The 16,836-nt window shown below is 41.9% G+C and overlaps 1 protein-coding gene across 5 annotated transcripts in view; it reads right to left on the minus strand.

Annotated features, from left to right (window-relative positions):
• The window catches only part of pros (prospero), a 77,429-nt gene that overhangs the window by 40,501 nt on the left and 20,092 nt on the right, over positions 1-16,836 (minus strand). For all 5 annotated transcript variants that reach the window (XM_011309142.1, XM_011309141.1, XM_011309140.1 and 2 more), the window contains exon 3: positions 16,220-16,257. The gene's annotated coding sequence lies outside the window, so the exon portion shown is untranslated. The remainder of the gene's footprint in view (positions 1-16,219; positions 16,258-16,836) is intronic.

A 16,836-nucleotide genomic window follows, 5' to 3' on the forward strand; every position in this document is an offset into this window, starting at 1 on the left:
GGGGCTTGATGATGAGGCTCGGGGTGAAATCAGCAACTTGGGGGTCGAAACATGGGGATACGAAAGTCATTTCGAAAAAAACACGCGGAATCGTCGGGCCTCGGATGTAGTTTCCGCGGAGTACGCGACGCGTGCCAATTCATTGCGCACTCTTTCTCTCATTTCCTTCATTCGCATCGTTGACGGGTCTTCAGTTAAATCATTGACTTTGGTTGTTGCGAAAATAATTTAATGAAAGTATGTGTCACTTATGGCAGGCGTTAAAATTAATTTTATGGGTGCATCGATTCCCAGAGACTCTTTCGTTTTTACTCACCCCCCTGGTCGTTTCACCCCTTGAAATAAATTTCTCTGTCTCTCCAAAATGCGAAGGTTGGTGGGTGCACACCTGGTACTCCCGCGGGCTTTTTTTTTCGCATTTGCCATTTCTCTTTTCCCTTTCGCCCTGGCGGTCATTCGTTTTGCCTCAGTGCAAATGCGCATGTTGTGTTTTCTTCCTCTATATGTGCACGGGATAACTGCTGCATCACCCGCAGGGGGTCAACGCTGCTATTTTTTTATTCTACCAAAAGCGTTTTTCCTCTTTTTGGAGGTGCGTTTTTTTGGCGAACGTATGAAAACTAAAATTGAAAAAATAAATACGGGATAAATTGGACGAACGGTCGTCCAAGGTCCGCGGATTTTTTTTGTACGCAAAAAATAAAATTGGGGAAAGGCGCGACTACAACGGGATTCTAATAGAAATTCTATTATACTCCCGCGTAAAAAAATAATTGCAATCGGAATATTTTTTCCGAATTTTCAAAAAATTTCTGAAAAACTTTTCAGAACATTTTTTTTATGAAACAAAAAAAATCGGGCGACAAAACTATTTTCAAAAATATTCCGATTACAATTTTTTTTTTACCCGGGCTAATAATAAATAAATATATCGTTTTCTATGTGGGTACCCCGCACCCTCGAGGTCTTGAAGAAAATTCATGGGATGGAAAATCGAGTCGTGGATTTTACTCGTCATTTCTTGAATAGACCAACGTCTGTGACGTTAATGCACACACCGTTATACCGATTTCAAAGGAGGTGGGACGTGGGGGGTTAGACTAGGGAAACACTTTGTGACGAGTTTCCAAGAGGGATGAGATGCGGAAAAGTTTCGCCGTTTCACACTTGTCACTCTGACGCCTGACACTTAACGTCCAAGTATCTCATAGTCCAATACTTTTGCAACAGTTATGGATGGCAAAAGATGAAGTACACCGGGAGAGTTAGAAAATTATACAGTGAAAAAATTTTCCACCCTCCAGAATTCATACACAACATTGTAAGGTGTTTCTTAATGACGGAAGAAATTCTATCATACGCGTATCCGTTTAGAACGCCTCGTTTACGGGACGTGTATTTTTATCTTTTGTTGTGGAGAGGGTTGCGCGAAATATCTTGTCTTTTTTTTTTTCGTCATCATCCGTTCACCTAAGGATTCAACTCGACAAGTCAACGACATCACTAACGACGCACTCGAGGGTGCACAAAGAATTTGCACTCGCCTCTTCCGCCCAAAAATTTTCCCCCAATTTTTTACCCAAACGCATCTCTTTGACGCATCAACTAAAAAAAATTGCCAAATTATAATCTACAAACGCATATTTTACTGATTTGCACGGAACGCTTAACACCACTATTCAGCTTTCAATTTACGCATGGAAAATGCGGCACTACGCATCGTCATTATCCATAATTTGTCCATGGTCAGATGATTTTGACATAGCGACCCTCAACGCCTTCATTAGCCCTCCCCTGAAATGACCCCCCATTTCCATCATCGACCTCAAAAATCGAGATGAAACCCGCGAAATGAAAGAAATGATTGAACCTGCGTTTGACCCCAGTCAGTGGTATACGCACGGTCGAAAAAAAAAAGAAGGAATAAAAAACAAAAAATTGCGTATCCACAAAAAGCCTGCGCGAAGTGGCCCCGGGGCGTTCGTCGGTTAAAATCATTGCCGTCATTGATCCTGTCGTATATGCAAGTGCCTCCGGGAGCTTTTTCCGCTCCTCTCGTCGATGCATCGCTGGCCAGTGCTCTCGTTGCACCGGGGGATGTAGAGACGATAGGGGGTTGGTGAGGGGATAGGTGAAGGGGGAGGACCACTAGAGGGGGTGGGTTGAAACGGCGCCTGTTCCACGTCTCTCTCCCGTCCTCTTTTGCCGCGCTAGGTCATCAAACACCGACGTCAGCCAGGCAGCGGCACTGTACGGCCATTTTTTGTCTGGCCAGTCAGTATGAGTCCCAGGGATCAGTGAATGCGCGGAGGGACGAGAAGAGAGTGGAAAAAAAAAAAATTCCCATGGGGAGGGATGAGGATTGGTGGGTGGTGGGTGGGAAAAAGAGGTGCAACGGAGGGCGAGTATGTGCAACCATCGATCAGCCTCGAGGCTGGACCGCGCAATGATTTTTACCCCTTTGTTACTGCCGTCCCTCCTTTTCGCTCTGTCCTCCCAAATGCCGGCCGCTTGGACCCCCATGGGCCACGTTCTCTCCGCGTGTTCGTGTTTCTAGTTGTACATGAAGAACGTACACGCAATCCAGACGCAATGTTTCTCCTATTATTTGGTGAAGCTCTCCTCTCCCAAACGGTTGAATAAATTCGATGCGGTGACTCGCGGAAATGTCCGCTACATACGCGTCAACTACTCGCGCGTCAACTCGCGTTCACTCGCGCGTCCACTCGAACTTCTACTCGCGCTTCTACTCGCACGTATAATCGCGCGTGCAGTGGTGCGGATTTCTCCACCCCTCCGTATTTTTAATGGTCTTGCAGCTCATCCCGTTTGATTTTTTTTTTCTTCTTTAACGGTCAAGCGGCTTTGCATTTTTTTTTTTTATTCTTCTTCTACCTCTTTGCCCTGCACCGTCGGAAAATCACCCGTTAGTTTCCCCAGTTGCCACGCCCTCTACTGGCCACTCGCTAAGGGGGAGTAGATTCCACCCTTTTTCGTCCATCGTCCTCTCCTGTATTCGTTTCATTTGCCCTCATCCCTCAAACCTGCTCTCTCTTTATCCCGCACTGCTGAGTCCACTCTTCTTCATTTTTACCTATAGAGCGGAGAGACACGGCCGAGCTTTTTGCATTATCTCGTTTTCGTGAAAATATGCAGGAGGGCTAATCCGTGACGCTAATTTCCCCGTCCACTTCTCTACATCTCTGTCTTGCCCATTTTTCCACCGCTCCCTCCCCCTCGAACCACCTCTTTTCATTCTATTTTTGCCATTTTTTTTTTGCATTTCCATTGGAAAAAAGTTTCGGGAACTCGTGACCTTTGTTGGAGTCATGGGGGAGTCGCAGAAACGTCAGGTGCACTTGATTTCATGAAAATGGATTGTCCCGTAATGGGGGAAAAAGAAAATAATTAAAATTGCTGTACGAAATATTGTAATGCGGCATTCTGGTGAGGCAGTTGTGTATTCCCTTTTATATTCCAATGATGAAACGAATTAACAAAAAAAGAAAATTATCTCTTTTTCAGTCGTAATTTTACATTATTTACTCTTTCCTGTATTCTCTCACTCGGCAACACGATAGATTAACTTTTAAATTCCCTTTGCCGACGCACGCTGGATCAGCAGTGCATCCACGCGTCAACGAACCCCTCTCTAACTGCCTTTCCTCTTTTCTGCCTTTCGGTCTCATTCCACCTCCACCTCTCTTCAAACTCGACGGATTAACAAAATGCTTTTTATCACTTTCCATCACATCTCTTGTGGAATTATATTTTTTTGATTTGTCAGAGATGAAAAAAAAATCAAGGATTCCAGATATTGTAGCTGCCTGCGCTTTCTGCGTTATGCACATCACTCTGGGGCAGTCCAAAAACCCAAAAATTTTTGAATATCCATCATTCTCTTAATAATCAAAAAAATTAATTGTGTACATCAGCCCGTTGCTACTCAGTCGTTCATGCCTCCGACGGTTTGGCTGTGGAAATTCATGACAAGTAGAAAATTCCTATCTCTCAACTGTGATTCTAAAATTCTTGAAATCAACCCCTAGAAGTGACAGCCCCTGATAATTCAAGCCAAGTGGTTTCCCGTTACCATATGCAAAGTTTTTTTCAGTGGAATTATGTTTTATTTTTAGACAAAAGAATGAAAGACTCTGATTGTTGATTTATTTTTCAATCCCACCCCAGTGCCACCCGCTGCATTATGCAAAATTCCTTCAAGCTCAATCCTGGGGTGGAGAAAACCCAGCGTCAGTGTCCAGGTGGTGCACACACCCGGTGACAGACGAAAAATTAGAGGTAAAATCAGAGGAGCCACTGCATCCTCGTTAAAATGCATTAATCGGCTCTGTCGTTCACCTCAATTAGCGTGGACTATAGGCCCAATGCATATCTTCTCATTTGGTGTGGAAAATCGGATGAAAAGGCGCCTCAAGGCGGCGCGTTCCACCAATTTATAACCCGGGGAATCCCATTGTCGAGTCCGTGATTTGATCTCTAATTTATTAATTGATTCTCGTCTGATTTTTGCTGGGGTTTTCGGATTTTTGATTCGCCGCGGCGTGATGGCGGGCGGGGGGAGGTGGGTGATGGTGGGTGGTGGAGGTATTATTTTTCGGAAATATCGTTCACGCGCGACGGTCACGATAAATCTCAACGAGCCAAGCGTTTGTTCATCGGGCGTGAAGATACGTTAGTGGTATACGTTATATCGAGTCCGCGTTATCGTGACCACGAGCCGCGCGAATGCCCACCGCGGAACTTTGCCAGAATCGTTTTCAAAACCCTCTCCACCGGGCTCTCGACATTGTTATTCATCGGTACTTTATGTACTCCTCTCTGAGATTCAGGGAAAAAAAAAATGAAAAAAAGCCGCTATCGTTTAGCTTTGTGCGTACTTTTTTTTTGTTCCGCGATACTTGAAGTGATTCATTGGACGCTCGGAAACTCTCAATTATTGAACGGGGAATTAATTAAATATTGGTATAGTCGAGTGGCGCAGGTGTAACTGGAAATTGAAAAGAATTTTTTTTTTCGCGGTTTTGAAGAGCTCGAGGGGTTTTTTTCTCCGGAAAATTGAGCGGTTTTTGAACGGATCTTTTGGGCGGATTTGAGAGGAGAGCAGGCGGCACGCGAGGGGATTATCTCTGAGACAGATGGAGGAGGCGATTGGGACTGGAAAATTGGATAATTGATGATTTTCTCAGGTATCGGCATTAGCGAGATGGTTAATATACCAGAGAGATTAAGTTATTATTTTTTTTTCAGTTGAAGCGCGATTTCCTCTTTAAAATTGAAAACCGGTGATTAACGAAAAGAGATACGTTCTTTAAAAAATTCTATCAATCAGGGTAAATGGTACTAATATAGATATAATAGCAGTTGGAGGAACCGATTTGTGTACCTCCGCGAAGTCTCAAAGCAACTTGATGCGAATTACAATTTTCCAGTAACCGGTAATCGATTGAGTTCGGTAATTTTCATTGAATATTTCTCCCGGCGTACCGCTAATATCCTCACTAAAACGCTGATTACACAAACCCGAAGAATGGATGTGAATAATTTTTTTTTCAAGTCTGTACATTTGCCATCGTCGAATCCACTACACGGTATTAACAAAAATTGCAAATGTAATTTTCCACGTCCAGCTCGTAAAGTCGAGTTCTCCACAGTGCGGCAGATTCGGCATATACCTGTATTCTTTTTCTACCCCAGCTCCCATCTCTGTCTCACTCGTCCTACACTCGGTATTGCAATTACGTAAAATTGCATTCGCTGTGAATTACAACGAACGAGATAGGAAAAAGCGAGATAAAGGATGGAATAAAAAAAAAATGGAGAGGGGGAAAATATAGAGGGCAGAATGGGCCCGTGGGGCTAATCGAGTTACCGGCTGAAAACCACCGACGGTCGACAGCTACTGTGTGCATGTGTATTGTACCACCAGAATCCGCGGGTTTTCCTCTCATACAGAGCACTTGTGTATTGCGCCTCGGTACTCGGAAAAGAGTTGAAAATAAATCCAACTATGTTACATACCTCAAAAAAATACAGCACTTCTTTCTTTGAACACTTGCATTGTTTCACTCGGTTTTATTCTGGATTAGTCCAAGCCTCGGGAATATATTTATCAATTGAAAATATCATTTGTTGATGATTAGGTATTATATCGCTGAAAATTTACCGGAAGTTGCGCAGTCGATCGTTGCGGTTGGAGGGGATACTCGGCTCATGGTCGTGTACATGTACTCTCACAGCACCCACAATCCTGAACTGTCAATCGAAATATCTAAAACTAGTTGAAAGTTATTCGGATATTCACTTCGACAATTGTACGGAATTCCATTCTAATTTAACAAATGGAACAAATTTTTTCACTTTATGGCGGTGAATTCTAGGTCTCGGGATAAAATTTGAGGTTTTGAACTAAATAATCGGGATAAATTCAATGAATTTTCAATATATCGACAATTTACATCCACATTTGATCGTCAATTCTCGCCAGTCTGTAAATTCTTTTTTTCTATTGATGTGGGGATTATATTTTTATTATAAATTTTTTTGCGGTGTTCTCTCGATCAATTGCATCGATGAAGTACGTAATATTTCGAGTGGAGTGTAAACGTATTTAGGAGGATGATTTGGGATGCAATCGTCGATCTCATGTGGCACTCGAGAGCCAATTGCGAGTGAGAGGAAGAGAGAGACGTACAGAGTGGCAAAAGGGTGACTCGATTGTCATGTGCTCTACTGTCGCGTTGATATGTGCCTCGTTCCAAGTACCTATATTCACATAAACCGAGTGCAACGAAGATTCGTGGGTATTTCCGAGGCATCTCTGAGTGACATTACTCCAACACCCTTCAACCACCTATCGCTCCACCGATCTTATTCAAGTGATCAAACCCGATAATTTTCACATGAGCCTCGACCGGGTAAATTCTATTTATCCGATTTATTCATCGCTTGTGGTTTTAAAAATCGATTCGTCTATTTTTGGAGGGAATTGCCGCTTTACACATGCACCTGAAAAGAAAATATGGAATTGGGGAAAACATTGAGAAATCGGAAAAATCGAGAAAATTTGGAAATTGCGGATTATTGGAGGAATTACTGGTGTATCCGGGAAAATTACGGAATTATCCCGAAATCTTCGCATTGACTCCCAGGGGAAATAAAAACTCGTCAATAGTGTGGCTTGATTTATTTTTCTTTGAATTCTGACGTGCCGGAAATATCTGGGAGTGCACGATAAAATGTGTTATGATACTCGGGAAAAATGTCTTATCAACCTCGAAGATTACAAGCAGACGTTCATTATTTTTTCTCAATAACCAATAGAAAAATTAATTTTCAAAATGTTTCGAAATTTCACGCTGATATATACCGCCACAGGAAATTTTTATTTATATATATATATTTGATTTATAATATTTTATTTATTAAATTTGACTTGTTTCATCGGTTAAAATTTCGGAGAAAATACTTTTTTGTAACTTTTCTCCCCAAGTACTTGGAAGGAAATTAATTTCGAAACTTGGAAAATCCTGATTCCCTGATAATTTGAGATATTTAAATCTCTCCCCGCAGAATTTTTGATGGCAACATATAAAAGATCGAAATGGACAGTTGCAGCCTCCCCAAAGGTGTCACCCCACCCCGTGGACGGTGGATGCCACGGAAGTATCTACCGGCGATTTCGAGGAAGATAGATGCGAGTCGTGCTTTGATGTACGAGGCCATTCCCTTCACTGGCCCCAAGCGAGACAGAGCTACCCCATCCCCAGCTGGAAAATTTACCCCGGCAAAGGGATAAAATGCGATTTTATTCGCTGGCGGGGATAGAACGCCGAAGGAAGAGCGAGAGAAGCCGAGAGGGAATGAAAAAAAAAAATACATCTCGGAGAGAGAACTGAATGCGTCCGAGAAGGGATCAACGAGGGGTTGCGCTCTGGAGTTTCGTCTCATCCCCACTCTCTTTTTAACTCCTTTCTCTGTGTGTCCGGTCAAAAGTTGATGCCATACCGGGGGTAACACGACTCCAAGGGCAAGGGGTTGAGGTAAGGGGGTGACTTGTTTCGATGGGGTTACAATCGGACATTCAGGAGAGTCGTCTTTTCTTCTGCACAACTGGGATGGGAAGGGGGCGGGTGAAGGGGGTAAACCCGAGTGAACGAGAGGGAAATACCACCCTTAAAAAAGTAGATGGTTCAAGGAGGCCGACTCGTTAATTAGAGCCCGCCCTCTTGCGGATCATTAAACTGGACGATGTCTACCGAGAAGTTGAATAAGAAAAAACCATTTCCGATAAATTTATGTGGAGTGGATTTTTTTTCTCCCCGTGACAAAAATCATTTTTAAACACCCAACCTCCCCCTCCCAATGAAAAAATTACCCACGGCGCAGGTGCGCAGGTCTGATGTGCACTTTTCTGACTTTTTTTTCGGCACTCTTTTACTTATTTTGAGGCCTCTTTTTTTTACAGACTCCCTTGCCCTCTTCCACCCTTTTCCACCCTCTTCCACCCCCTTCTCACCCCACCAGCACACACGGCAAAGCCCTCGAGAGATTTATCTGGGCAATGCATACGGGGAAATCGAAAAGCCCAGGCTTATGCACTCACACGTGAATTTTTATGCACATGCACGGGTAAAAAGGGGGGGGACAGTGACCAGGAGTAAGAGGGCCTCGTGTCCAGTAGACGGGGGGTGAACGGAGGGGGTGGGTGTGGGTGGAGGGTGAAGAAGAGGAAAGCGGATAGATAAATAGATAGGGAGATGGAGAGAATTTCGCGGGGTCTGGCTGAGGGTCAGAGAGAGAGGATGCTGGGGGGATGGGAGAGGTGGAGATCGCAGGGTGGGGGTCAGCGGGATGATGTGGGAGGGAAGGAGGTAACACGAAAGGGGTGGAATGGAGATGCAGCGGGGGGGTGCGGGGTGGTTTGACCAAAAAAAAGGAGGATGGGCGCTTCAATTCATTGATCGCCCGGTCCGAGCGACCGGGTGGAAAAAAATGAGACGCTGCGCACGACGTTTTCGGCGGCGATACAAACATCTTTTCGAAGGGCAATTATCTTTTTCCTCCCACTACCAAAAAATAAAGATTACCAATTTTTTAAGCCCATGATTAATTTTTAAAAATGGATTAAACGGATAATTGAGATTTTCTATAAATTCCGGTGATTTGAAAAATCTCTTGGGGAATTTTTTTCGCGCGCTATCTAACGTAAAAATGTTGATAAGAAACGGTTAATGGTAATGTTGATATTAAATTACGGAAAGGCGTTTTTCTGCGGGACTATTGGATGGAATTGAGCTGATCAGAGGTTTTCGTTCAACTTTCGTGATTTATGAGATGAATCGTTCAGATAGGAGAAATTGGGATTTGTTGGCGATTTTTTGAGGTTGAAACGACTAGTTTTTGGAGAGAGAGCAGGTGACGAACGTCTCGAGAGATGCACCTGGTCCTTTCCGTTGAGTCTCTATTCTTTCGGCAAAATAGATCGAACGAATCTTTAAGAAATACGAGAGGAAATTCTGGTTTAACACTTGAACGGTCACGGCAAAGGGTTTTTCGGTGGATTTTTTTTTTTTATTCCCAGTTTGTGGAACATCTGTATTTTTCGAAAAACAGGATGCTGACTAACCCTTGGTTTTGCATCTTTCAGGGTGAATTTCGGGGAGAAGGCAGATGGGAAAGGGTTCTCGAGGACGGTGAAATGCAAAGAAGATGGGATTCAATGGACATTTCGATTCACTCTTTTCAGGAAAAATCCGAAGGGTTATAATAGCTCCTCGAGGGGAAAAGACCACTCATCTGTCTCGGATTCGATCGCTCCATCCGAACGAAGAAAACCATCGAAATTCACCAACCCATATTGCCCCTTCACATTTCCCTTCAGATTCCCACATGGAAATCATTCTACCTCTTCACAACTGAATTAATGAACATCCCAATTGATCGCATCCCTCAACATATTCATCAATCCCCTGAATACTAAATGTGCAGCTGAAACCCTGACCTTAAATTATTAAAATATTCTCCAAAGTCCCTCCAAAATTATTAACTTAAATGATTATTCATCACTGAAACCGAGAAGTGATTCGTTATCATTACCCGAAATTATAAATACACGCTCTTAATTTTTTCTCAGTAATCACCTGAAAAAATTGATTGTCCACCGTATTTCAGGATAATTTTTCTGTTACATCTCTCAGTACACGATATTTTATCATTGAATGCAAAATATCTAGATGAGAAACTGGTTTACGACGCGTGCACTCAATTCACGGCTCCACTATTTGCGCTACCAAGGGGGTCCTGCAATCATTCACCCCCCAACCCCTCTGGCGATTTATAAAATACGAAAGAGTACACTGCGGCTTTTTTCTGTCCAGACACAGGTCCTTTGGAGGTTTTGCGACTTTGGCACACGTCACGGAACATCTGCCGGGGCGCGTGCTACCGCCCTAGCGAGTGCTTTTCAGATGGAGCAATGAGGAAGAGAGATTTTGCGCTTGCCAAAGGGAAGTTTGAAGGGAATTCGAAGGGAGACCACTGAGACAAAGAAATGTGTGTGACGTACGGGGGGCAGCTGTGCTGTGACGTAGGGGCCCCTCACGAGGGCAGCCCTTTGGTCCGAAGGGAGAATTATTGCTGAGACGCCATGAAGATTTATCGATTTCAGATCATTTTTTATTTTACCCCTACGATTACTATTCATTACATTTATTCTGGCTTCCTGGGGAAAAAAAATTAATCGGAATATTTTTTCCAAATTTTCCAAAAATTTCTGGAAATTTTTTCAGAATTTTTTTTTTATGAAACTGAAAAAATATCGGAAAACAAAACAATTTTATTTTCGGGTTTTGATTTTTTGTTTTTTATTTTAAGGTTTTGAAATATTTTTCAAAAATTTGAATAGGAAAATTTTTTTTATAATTCTGATGGCGTTTTTTTGAGAATATTATAAAAATTAAAAAGAGAAATTGAAATTAAAAATGAAAAGAAAAATTGAGGAAAATTAGAAAAAAACTTTTCTGAAACAAACTTTTAAGAATTTTTCAAAAGATTACCCAAAAATGCAATTGGTTAGTTTCCAGATATTTTTTGTTTAAAAAAAAAATTCTGAAAAGATTTCCAGAAATTTTTTGAAAATCTGGAAAAAATATTCCGATTACAATTTTTTTCACCCGGGTTCATTCAAAGTCAGAAAATCCAATTCGCGGATAAATGACGGAAGAACTTTTTTATTTACCTTGATATTTATTTATATATGTATTAACATCCATATTTACGCCACCGCAAATGCCGAATTTTCTTATTGGTAAACCAGACTATCTTCGTTATTATTTCTGTAGAATGTCTCCCACGGTTATAATAAACTGGTTGTTAGTTGAAGAGTTGTTTCGCTGTGGTATTTAAGATTTCTGCAAAGTCCATCGTCAAAGGGCGTCTGAGCCGCGAAACAAGAGAGAGCATTAAAAACGGGGGGAAATAAGCGAAAAGAGATGACAGGAAGGATTCTAATCTTTCGAGTACTAATGGAAAAGGTCCACTCGGCTTTTTCCTCGTCTCCGTTTGTAAATAAATGCAAGCCTTTTTTTTCGCAACCCCATCTGAAAATTTTTCAGTCATCGCAACTTCCGTCCGGAGAAAATCGAATTCTTTCTATAACTCAGGCTCAATTGTGAGAGGTAAAATGAGAGAGACATGTTATTCTGGGGCGTCATTTACCGTCGAATGAAATTTCAATGACTTTCGCAATCAGTTGCACAGTAGAAAATTTTTTCACGTGTAGGAATTGTTCTCTCATTACCTGATAGCGTATAGGTGAAATCCCACCGTATGTTTCCTCTCCGTTTCCCTCTGTTTGAGCCTCTCCTTTTTTTTCCTTTCTCATTCCATGTTTCGTGGACGTCCCCCTTCGTGCCCCTTTGGTCGCGCATCTGCCTGGGGCACGCGACTACTTCTCCCCTTGAGGGGGGGCTCTTCCCTCAGGATAACCCCCTGAAGAAAACAACACAATCGCTTCGCTTCGATTTGTCGATTATTATTAACTTTTTCTGGGGTGTCATTCGATTCATTTCACGCATCACTAGTCAGAGTAGATGAATCATTACAGTAGAATCTCATTTTGCGAGTGGACTAGTTGCATTTTTTAATCCTCCCATAATTTCCCATTTTTAGGTCCATCTGAGACTGACAACTTGTGGAAATATCAAAAATTCACAAAATGATTTTCCAATATTTTTAATTTATTGACAATGAATTTTATTTCACCTCGAATTTCTCCAATCATTCTGAAAATTCAGGGATTCACTAAAAAATCAATGACATTCAATTGAAACTCAATTCAACCTCACAATTAGAAATTTAACTGAGAGTGACTGAAATAGCGATAAAATATCTAATAACGCAGTAATTTTCCTCCGTGTTGTCAGTCTCGCACATAAAAAGAAGGGATAAAAATAAATAATTAATCCGCCAAAGGGGACGAGGGGAAAAATAACATCGGCAAAGACAGACGCTCCTTGGATGGACAATCGTCACACCTGACGTCACATACTCGTTACAAGAGGGGGAAAGGAAGGGGGGGCAGATGGCACCCCCTCTGGAGCGTGAAGTTTACCTGGCGGTGTCTAGCCGATAACTCCCCCTCGGGTACGAGCTCCCCCCAGTCTTCACTACAGCGCAGACCCCCTCCCTTCTATACCCCCTCCTCAGGATATCCCCCCCCTGAACATGCTCTCTTGCTCTTTAGTAGCGCCCATAAGGCGAGGTAAAATGAAAATAAAACTTCTGGCGAGGGAGAAAGACCCTTGCAGCTGCTTCAGGTAGTTCTGCCACGAGCTACTTTGGCCATCGGGGGGAATATGGGTTTGTAATTTCAATGAAATATTTCAGCGTGACGGGGGGTACGGGAGCTGATTTTTTTCAATTGTTTATAGCACAATATTTTACAATTTACACGATCGCCAAAAAATACTAATACGAGACGTACGCCATTTCAAAGAATTAATTTATTTCTCCGGTAAATAGATATTTAAATATTATCATTTATATGAGATATTTCTATGAAACCATTTTTTTTGTCATCATTACTGATATTATTGTTGTCATTATTTTCTGTTTTTGTCCCACATTTTTTCGAGTGATTACTGATTTTTTTCAATGACCTCTGAAATTCTTTAGATATTTTCAGGGAACGTGAAAGCTGTTAATTTAACAAATAATTTGAGAAAGAACGCAATATTTCAGCTGGAGTACAAAAGCATTTGAGTTGACGCGAAAAGAAGACGTTAAATGGAGATTTAGGTGAAACTAAATTGGCCTAGACCTGAAAGCTACTAGTTGACTTTTGAGGTGAGAATGCGCGGAATAGGACCCCCAGTGGCTCCATTGACCTTAAGGCCCACATAAAGACCCAAAAAATAGACAATTCCGGTGTCGTGAATTGACAGCCCCCACGGCGAGACACCTCATCTTCATTTACGCCTTGAACATCGGAATAATGACTCAACCTCCACCTTTTCACGCCTCCGGAGAGTCCGTAAAACCCCTGTAATTTGTCGCCCTGATTGTAACCGACAATGGAGCATTAGCACCCAGTGGGACACTTCCGGTTGTTGCCTTTTGGGAAATTACAAGACGCGTGGGCGGTTTGTGTGCCAATAACAATGCGCCCGTGTCCTGTAAACGGACGTACTCCAAATGAGAACTACAACGAATTATTCCACTCGGGGAGAAATGCCAGAATAATTCTTATTTAAATTTTATTTGCTCCTTACTACACCCCCAGTCCCACAGGATATTTATTTTTTCGTCATTGAGACGATGAATTTATCAAATTATTTATCATCTGAATTTTAAATTAATTCAGGTATTATTATGAATCTCTCGAAATTTCAGCCACAATTTTTAATTATGTCAGAGAATATTATCGAATTATTTTATAGATATTCAGACAATCTGTGAAAGTCAAATTAATAATTTTTTGAATTTTATCAAAAATAGGTATTCGAGGATTTTAGACGTCTACACCTTAAAATTCATATGCCAATTTTAAAATTCAATTAATCCCCAGAATAAAAATGGAATTGATTAATAAAAAATAAATGAAGATAGTCAATTGATAAAATTTGATATTTAAAAAATATATAAAGTATGGAAAATGTTGGAAAGAAGAAAGATCGAAAGCCTAGGAACGTTTGAGAGACCAATAATTAGAAACCGCTAGGAGCCCCTCATCTCCCTCTCGATAAACCGAAAGAAAAAAAAAAACCTCTCCATCTCAGCCGCGTGCCACTGAACATACGGTGACCGACATACGATAAAATCCAATTTCATTGCGTAGGTGCTTGAAAAATGAAAAGAGGAAAAAAAAAAAAAACAAACCCACAAGAACACGAGATCGGCACGAGCCGATCCTCATGTCTAAGCAACGTTTCCTCTTTTTCAACTTTTTTTTATCCACCTTTTTTTTTTGTTACCCTTCACGTTCGCAACATATTGGACCTCTTCTCGATATCCGGTTCGATTTTTCATGGCTCTCATTCTTCCACAAATGAGAGACTATCGGTGGAAATATAATGAATGGTTTCTCGGAGTTTTCATCTCTTGAGGGTGGGTTTCACAATGACGGGATACCATATGTCGAGCGAGAGATTCTCCTGCGCATTAGAACGCGTTATTAGCGTTGGGGCAAAAAAAAAAAAAACTAAGTGATGTGCCGTTTTTGGGGATAAGAATTTCCTGGGGAATCGCCCACGTGTCGGGAATGCAGGATTCGAGGTGAATATCGGCACGCGTGGGTTTAGGGTAGGTCTGAACATCTGGTGGGATTTCTTTTCGGGGACCTTTAAATTTAGACTTGCACCTTGAGACCTGTTTTTTGGGGCAAAGACCTGGTGTCTTGCGTCTCTTTCTTTTTCTTCCAGGGGGGGCATTTAAAGGGACCCCTGGAGACCCTGCAAGGTTACCGGGGGACTTGCACCAGCTTCAATGGCCTTTTCTTTGAGGAATTCATTTATTCCTTTCGGTGATTATCTAACCGGATTTTATTCAATGAGAATTTTTATTGCCGGGATATTAACGCGGCTGTAAATTTTATGGGAATTGGGTACTTAATTGGCTATTTTTGTCTCGTTTAAATTCATGACTACATTTTTATTAAACTGGGGAGATATTATAAAAATAGGGATTAAATCAGAATTGATTCCGAGGGAAGATTTACTATATAATTCACAACTACCGATTTTCGAATATAAAAAATTCTTCTATATTTTATTCAGAAATAATTGACTCAATTAAAAATTAACTCATTCGCGGGGAATAAAAATCTCCAGACTATTCTTCTCCCGTAATTTTTTTTCGATGACCATAAAAAAATATGCAGTAATAATGAATATCCCATAAACTAGATCTATTTTTTGAATAATTCCGGGTGATTTAGAGTACCGGAAGAAATGATTTGACTTCAAAGAAAAAAATGAAAAACAAAATTGCGCATATGTCAGTGGCAACGAAGGGATCCCTCATTAATATATGAAAAACATTAAACAGCATATCGAAGTATTGTAGTTGCATCTGAGTGAAGATGCCATGGGCAGAGTCTCTGGCCCTCGGGGGCATTCGATACCCACCATCTTTGTTCCACACCCTGGTGACAGGGTTGACGCGAAAAAGGGTATAAAAGCACGAGAAAAGGATAAAGTGAAAAGAGAAGCGAGACGGCAAGAGATCGGATGGGATATGTGTGTGGGACTCTGGGGCTCCGGTGACAGTGCGACTTTTATTAGGGAAGGAATCAGCAAGCATGATTATGTACCTTAGAGCATCTCCGGACTGTATTTTCTCGTACTACTGCATGAAAACCCCATCTCTCTCTACCCCCGTTTACTATTCGTACCCTCTGGCGAAGTTGTAGCCCCCACCCTGTCCCTTTGTCCCTCAGCATTTCCCTTTCTTCCCGGCCACCCAATGCATTGTGGAGACTTCAACCCCCCCTTGCGACCCCCCCCTTCCTTGCAGCCCCCTTTCTGCCACCCCCTCCCCCTTGCACACCGCAGTGGCGTAGGAGAACGTCTCCAATCTTTAGCGACTCACATTCACCGTTTTTTCATAATAAAAAAATATTTAACCGCGACTGTCTTAAATAAAAAGGCAAAACACGAAAAGTTTTAGGAAAAATTTCAAAGTATCTGTGGTGTGTACTTACGAGTAACTTTGCCGTGGTGATGTCAACGACGGAGTCCTCTGAAACATAAATATTAACTGTGATAATTACTATAATTATGTCAACATGTCAATAATTATTAGTATGTGATGAAGATGATTCTCGTGAGATTTTAAAACGGAATAAACCGCGGATTTAAACTATTGACTATTTGTTAACTATTTAAATATTGACCGGTTGGGACTCCCCGCCATCCACCAAATCTTGATAACAACAATTTTGTTCCCCAACCGTTTTTGTTGGTCACGAATTTTTTTTTTACTTCAGACACGCCAAATATTCCAACCCGAAGTTAAAAAAAAAAAACCGTGAAGATTGACGTGCGCATGCCTCGCCAATGCCGCCGAAGGCGATATTGTCGTGACAATGAGACTCCCCGTGACTTCCCCTTTCCCCTTTTGTTCGTCCTCGTATTCTCCAGCGCCCGCTTAATGTTCTACAGTTTTGCGTCACGCCGCGACGAAAGGGAACGACTGCGTTAACGAAAGACAGCTCTCAGCGCACACACGGTTTTACACGCGTGTCATGTTATCCTTGAGAATGTACCCTCTTCCCCATCCACCCCATCCACCCCGCCCACCCCATCCACCCCCGCCTCC

The sequence above is a fragment of the Fopius arisanus genome, unplaced genomic scaffold (assembly GCF_000806365.1).
Source record: "Fopius arisanus strain USDA-PBARC FA_bdor unplaced genomic scaffold, ASM80636v1 scaffold00065, whole genome shotgun sequence".
Classification (NCBI taxonomy): domain Eukaryota; kingdom Metazoa; phylum Arthropoda; class Insecta; order Hymenoptera; family Braconidae; genus Fopius; species Fopius arisanus.